Raw genomic sequence first — 7,500 nt, 5'->3', positions numbered from 1 at the left:
GATATCCTGTAGCTAAATTATCACTCATGATATTATGAGAATCCACTCATAAATTCTCACTCATGATGAAAATCCAGAATTTATTAATTAAATTCTTACTAATGAAGAAAAGTTGGAATTTGGTGGAAGATTCGTTATGTAAATTTTCACTCCATATTAAAATCATATTTACTGAATGAAACGCTAAATATCGAAATTTAAGATCCACCAAGATATTTTTCACTCATGATGAAAAGATGAAAATCAATAAGCAAATTCTGGAGCTCATGATAAAATGCTGAGATTAAATAAGTAAATTTCACTCATGATAAAAAGCTGAGTCTCGATAATCAATTTTCATCTTAATGAAAAACTGAGATTCGGCAATTAAATTATATTTCAGGATGAAAAACTTATATTCTTTTGTAAATGTTATCAATGTAATCGTATATATGGGAAATATTATCATTATTACTAGCTAAGCAACAACCCTAGTTGGAAAAGCAATATGCTATAAGCCCAAGGGCTCCAACAGCGAAAAATAGCCCAGTGAGGAAAGGAAAAAAGGAAATTAATAAACGATATAAGAGGTAATGAAAATTAAAATAAAATACTTTAAAAACAATAAAAACATTACAACATATTTAATTCATACTATGAAAGGACTTATGTAAGCCTGTTCAACATAAAAAAAAATTTGCTGCGAGTTTGAACTTTTGAAGTTCTACTGATTCAACTAATCGACTAGGAAGATCATTCCACAACTTGGTCACAGCTGGAACAAAACCTCTAGAGTACTAGTTAGTATTGAGCCTCATGATGGAGAATTTCATAATCATGGTAAAAAGATGAGATTCTGTAAGAAAAATCTCTCGCGCATGAGTTTAAATACCTTTCCCTATGTAAAGATTAGTTTGAACTAAAAACCAAATCTGAAAACTTTTTACCATTTGCCACTTTACTTAGCAGTGTATCAGTGTTGCATTTGACAATCTCAGCATCTTCACCGACTCGTCCAATGCTTGGAATGTTGAATGATACATCTGTATTATTAAATACATTTAATATGCTTAAGTTGCGTTTACTGCTACAGCTGTTTGCTTTACAACCTTCAGCCCTAGGTGAGTCTCGTCTTGACTGGCCTCATGTATACAAACTCTTGTATAATACAAAAGTAAGAATACAGGATTCAAACATTCATAACATACCCTACTACACCTATAATTAACGTCCAAACATGTTCTATTAATGCACTAAAATGCAACATTACTTTCAATACATGTTGAACAGGCTGACATAAGTTTATTTAGTGTTTACATATGAAGTATTTGTTTTGATGTTTGTTAATGGTTTTAAGATGTCATATTTCAAATGTTCATTACTTCTTATATCTTTTATTTATTTCCTTATTTCCTTTCCTCAGTGGGCTATTTTTCCCTGTGGGAACCATTGGGCTTATAGCATCTTGCTTTTACAAGTAAGGTTGTAGCTTAGCTAGTAATGAAAATAATAATAATAATAATAATAATAATAATATCATTATTATTATTATCAATAATAATAATAATAATAATAATAATAATAATAATAATAATAATAATAATATAATAATAATAATAATAATAATAATAATAATAATAATAATAATAATAGCATTTGAGGCATTACAGTACAAATCACACACAAAAAAAGCATATTCAGAAAAAAAATTAGCTCGTGACGAAAAGCTGAGATTCAGTAAGTAAATTCTCACTCATAATCGAAATATAGAATGTGAACTGCAATGAGTAATTTCTCGCTATTAATGAAAAGTTTAGGTTTGTTATTATTATCCTCCACAATAACACCCATAGTTTCGTAGGCAGTGTTGACAGGCCGAGAGAAGGTTGTGACTCAAAGACAGGATGAAAGCAAATGAGTGAGTTTATTATAGAACACTCTCCTTTATATACAAAAGCTCAAAGCAACAAGAAATTTCATGTTCAAAACAAACACTGTTACCGATGAGAAAAACAGACATGTTTATTCAGGTTCTTTTTCGTGCGAGGGAAGAGCGAAGATACAAGCATAATATATACACAAAATGAACTATGTACGATTGTGTGACACTCGGTTGGTACAAAGTACTCGCCAAGAATAGGTAGGTAATTTCTTTATTCAAAATGAAAAGCTGAGGATTAGTAAGTAAATTCTCTCACTATGAATAAGTGAAATTCAGAAGGTTAGTTCTCACTCATGATTAGGAGCTATCATTTGTAAGGTGATTACATAATTATTGTAAACAAAAATGAGATTCTGTAAGAAAAATCTCTCACGCATGAGTTTAATAATCATGAAAAAACCTTTCTCCAAAATTAGTTTGAACTAATAACCAAATCTGAAAACATTTTGCCCTTTGGCACTTTACGCATTTTACTCTTTATACAGATATGCCTTGCAACATCATCAGGACTGTATGTAAGGTTACATAATATGTTGTAAAGTTTTTGAACATTGGAGAGATGACTTAAATGTTAGTATTTACATAACTCTGGGCAGATTCTGAGTGTGATGAGCAGAGACTTGGTAGTAGCCGAAGATGGCCTTAGCCACCTTCTCATACTGGGTGGGCCTCTCTTTCAGCAACAGAATTGGTTTGTAAAACTTTTGAACAGTGGAGAGATGAATTTAAATGTTAGTATTTACATGACTCTGGGCAGATTCTGAGCGTCATGAGCAGAGACTTGGTGGCAGCCGAAAATGGCCTTAGCCACCTTCTCATACTGGGTGGTCCTCTCTTTCAGCAACAGAATTAGGTTTATCAACATTTGGGTTGTCCTCTTGATGATTCTATTCATCAGCATCCCCTACATGCTGAACAGTAGTACTTTCAGGATTACTCGAGAGAATTGTAAGTAATTAGCAAGAGCCCAAATATATGTAAAGTCAGATGAGAAGTGTTGATATTGTTCCAGTAGATAGTAAGGAAACCACATAGCTTTTACTTTGATTAGTTGCTCGGACAGATATTTTAATTGTTAGTGAAAATACCTTTGATGGAATCTATCTATACCACCATTGATGAATCTATTTTCATGCATGCCATTAAGGAATATTCTGCTCTAACAGCTCAACTTGGTTACTACCAGGTTCCTGACAAAATACCTGCAGAACATGCACTTCTAGTTCTCATTGTTGATGGTATGGCTGTTCATGGTATGATGAAGACAACAGTCATACAGAAGTTCTTTGCTCTAAGAAATGCATACACCAGGCGCATTGAGTCGATGATCAATCGCTATAGTAGGAGGATGAAAATCGTCAAAAGAAAGCCATAGTGTCGACCAAATTTGCGTTTCACCCAGAAAAGAAACTCAGTATGTCAACAAAACATCTCTCTTCATCAAAAACCAAACACCATCTGATATGCATGTTGGCTGAAAGTTTGCTAGAATATTATTTTTCTGTTAACAGGGGGACCATAAAGCTGGTTGTCACTTCTAGCAACATAATTAAGTCACAATTTTGAAGAAACCTATGAACACGAAGAAGCCAACACTCATCCCACATCAGGTTTTAGCATCAGCTGCTGAAAGGTGTGGCCGAGAAGTATGCGTTTGGTCACCCAACACAGATGTCCTTATACTTTACCAGGACCTTGTCTCCCACATTAATCTTGCAGATGGACCTTGCCTCCAATTTCTGACCAGCAAAGGCATAATGTATTGGGAAACTGATATAAGGGAGCGATTGCAAGCTATTGGATATTGCGAATGCTAAGGCTTAATTGGAATCCACAACTTCTCTGATGCTGACTGAGGTATCAAATTTGTGGGTATCACAAAGATGTCTTGGGTTAATGCATACCTTTAACTTGACAACGAAAATTCTTTCACTGACTGCTTTTGAGAGCTTGGCGAAGGACTGCTTCCTACCTGTCTCGTGAATAGGGAGCTGCCACCACAAACCAAGAGGCTAGAGAACTTTGTGCGCTATGTATACACATCTAGAGGTCCCACATCTCTTCCTACTTCGAGATGGGAGATATTTCGATCTAGGAACTTGTAAGGAGAGATGTTTCCTCCTACTAGGACGGCATTGTTGCCACCACATAATACCAGCGTTAATTACATATCCATGCGTGACAAATCATACTACACTGCCTCTCCTGTCCTTCCTCTCATTGGACAAAATGGTTGGACCATTAAGAAAAACAAATGTGCAGATATTGCTGTGCAGACTCTCAGTTTTCCAGCACCCTGAGATGTACCTTGAACTTACAAAATGTTCTTGCAAATCAAAATGGAGGGGAAAGTGTAGTCTCGGTAAGAATGGAGTCCTTGTATTTCACTCTGTAGAAGTGATAGGCATGACTACGAGTTTATAGGTTTAAAGGTTTAAAGTTTGCTCATGAATGGCAGAGGCAAAGGGAGAGTGACATTTCCCTATCGAGCAGGACAATGCCCTAGAGATTGACAATTTTATATTGATCAGTGCCAAAGACAACTCTCCACCCAAGCTAGGACCAAGGAGGATCATGCAATGGCTGCTGATGACTCAGCATGATAAACCTGTAGGGTCCCCCAAACACCCCATCCTTAGCTCACAAGGATGGTGATGTCACAGCGACCAAAGAAACTAACGAGTTTGAGCGAGACTCAAACCACAGACTGGTGTTCACCAATCAGGAACGCTACCACATCAGCCACCACAACCCTATAGGATTTACTTGCATAAATTGTTTTAGGTGATAATGTTGTCACAGAATTACTGCCTTAATTTTGTGAAGTGCAGTAAAAAGCAGCAGAAACACCTATTGTCCGTTTTTACAGAGATGATTCTGTGATATGATATCCGAGATTCAATCTAAGCTATAAGTTTGCGAATGGATATATCAGAAGTAAGCACAAAGTACAATTACCGGTATTTGTTTACAAGAGCACGCTTTCCATTTACTCCAACATTGTGCATTCCTGCAGCTCTCCTCTTTTTGTAAAGTATTTAGGAGGTTCTTTAAATGCTGGGAAAGCAAAAAATAACAAGATATGTTGGGGGAGGGGGAGTGGTTAGTGGAGGAGGTACTAAGCGACCTGGAACCGACATCGTCAAGATAATTAATCGAATAGAAGTTCGTGACATCAGCGGACATTTGATATTTATTCAAAATATATACTAAATTAAAGAATGGATCAATTACTCAAAAGTGTTACTATTTGTGAATTGTATATTTTATTTTTAAATACACGACAATAAATCTTATTTTTTTTAAAGAAACTTTTTACGAGAATGGCTATTTTTGCAGCGCATGACTGTTTTCATTGGCGGGAAATGTGCAGCATCCTTAGGCAGTGGTCAATAGATGGCGTTAGTGTAGCAAAACGTCGTCTGGGTAAACTAGTCCTTCTCAAAATAGTTTCTTTAAAAAACACTTTGATAAGATCTATATAAAATATTTACCAAATATAAAATATACATTTCACAAATAGTGACACTTTTGAGTAATTACTCCATTTTTAATTTAGGACATATATTGAATATATATCAATTGTCCGCTGACGTCACGAACTTCTCTTTGGTTGACTGTTGACAATGTCGGTTCCAGGTCGCTTAGTACCTCCTCAACCAACCCCTCCCTCTCCCCCTCCCCCCTCCCACAACATATCTTGCTAGTTTTTGCTTTCCCAGCATTTAAAGAACATTCTAATTACTGTACAAAAAGAGGAGAGCTGCAGGAATGCATAAATTTGGAGTATATGGAGAGCGTGCTCTTGTAAACAAATACCCAATTACCAATTACTTGGCTATATACACGGTCTACTTTTTTCTCTCTTTTTTTTTTTTTTTTTTTTTTGAGTCACTGCCTGAATTTTGGCAATATACATTACCAATATTAGGTAGAGATGTAACATACGTTAGTGATATGGACATCTGATTGCATTTTCTTAATCAATAACTATTTCAGCATGATTGGAAACACTTTAAATGACTCCGATTTCTTTTTTTAAATCTGTCAACAAATAGCGAAGCCTTGCGGATTTCAAAAATAAGAGGTAGCTGCAAAAGGGGCTTCTGCTAAAGAACACTGTTATAAAAAAAAAAACTAATTTTAACCAGAAATTTTCCGGAAAAATACGTAAATTTAACCGGAAATTCTCCGGGAAAAATATATACTGTTCTCAGCCGTATTTCAGTAAAATGCAGGCGACCGTCGTTTTACCTTACTTTGTTAATATATTCTACGGGTTGGAGACCGTAATATCACTCCTTTACGTCAATATATCCGTTTTTTAAAAATGTAAAAAAAACTGGAATAAATGTTGCCAGGCATTTACCGTTTTCTATTCATATTTTTAATAGTGAACTAAACACTATGACCACAATCAAATTGTTCCATCATTAAATCTCTCTCTCTCTCTCTCTCTCTCTCTCTCTCTCTCTCTCTCTCTCTCTCTCTCTCTCTCTCTCTCTCTCTCTCTCAGTACTGGCATCAGTAAATTTAGTCTCAGGCAAATTATCCCAGTACTTCCCTGTGCATTTGTTCCCTGGTTATCTCTCTCTCTCTCTCTCTCTCTCTCTCTCTCTCTCTCTCTCTCTCTCTCTCTCTCTCTCTCTCTCTCTCTCTCTCTCTCTCTTCAGCAAAAAAAAATGCAGTTAATAATGTAGGTACACTGTTAAAATTTGCCGTAATAAAAAGCCGGTAAAAATCCTGGCTTGAATGTTGCCAGACATGTACCGTTTTAAAAACGGATATATTGACGTTGAGGAGTGATATTTCGGTCATCAACCCGTAAAAGATAATAACGAAGAAGGGTAAATATTACGGTCACCTATATTTTACTGAAATACGGCGGAGAAGAGTATACTTTTATAAAGAGTTTCCTAATAAAATTACGGTTTTTTTTTTTAACAGTGTAGACATCTATAACTGAGGGCACCTGGGCTTATAAATGGGTATGGTTGGGTAGGGTGGGCACTAGACATTAGAAATTAGGGGCATTAAGATCATTCAGAAGCATTTTAAAGGAATACTATGGTCCATTTCTTTTAGCGATGCATATTTGCACCGACTCGCAGCGGTGCCCTTTTAGCTCGGAAAGGTTTCCGGATCGCTGATTGGTTGGACAAGATAATTCTAACCAATCAGCGATAAGGAAACTTTTCCGAGCTAAAAGGGCACCGCCGCGAGTCGGTGCAAATATGCATCGCTAAAAGAAATGGACTATGGTGTATATTCTAAAATGCAATCAATGGTCGTAATTTGTCATTCGACAGTTACTCATATATCCATAATATCAAACGAAACAGATGGACAGAAATGAAGCGTATCAAAACATAGAAAATGGGAATGACATGCCCGAGGCTTCAAAGTGAGTATCGTAATGATCACTAATTTATATGGGTTGCCTTATTGAAGGCCTAATTATTATCATTATTACTTGCTAAGCTACAACCCTAGTTGGAAAAGCAGGATGCTATAAGCCCAGGGGCTCCAACAGGGAAAAATAGCCCAGTCAGGAAAGGAAACACGGAAAAATAAGATAT

The sequence above is a fragment of the Palaemon carinicauda genome, unplaced genomic scaffold (genome assembly GCF_036898095.1).
Source record: "Palaemon carinicauda isolate YSFRI2023 unplaced genomic scaffold, ASM3689809v2 scaffold22, whole genome shotgun sequence".
NCBI lineage: Eukaryota > Metazoa > Arthropoda > Malacostraca > Decapoda > Palaemonidae > Palaemon > Palaemon carinicauda.
The sequence above is the reverse complement of the archived record's forward strand: the minus strand, read 5'-3'. Positions refer to the sequence as shown.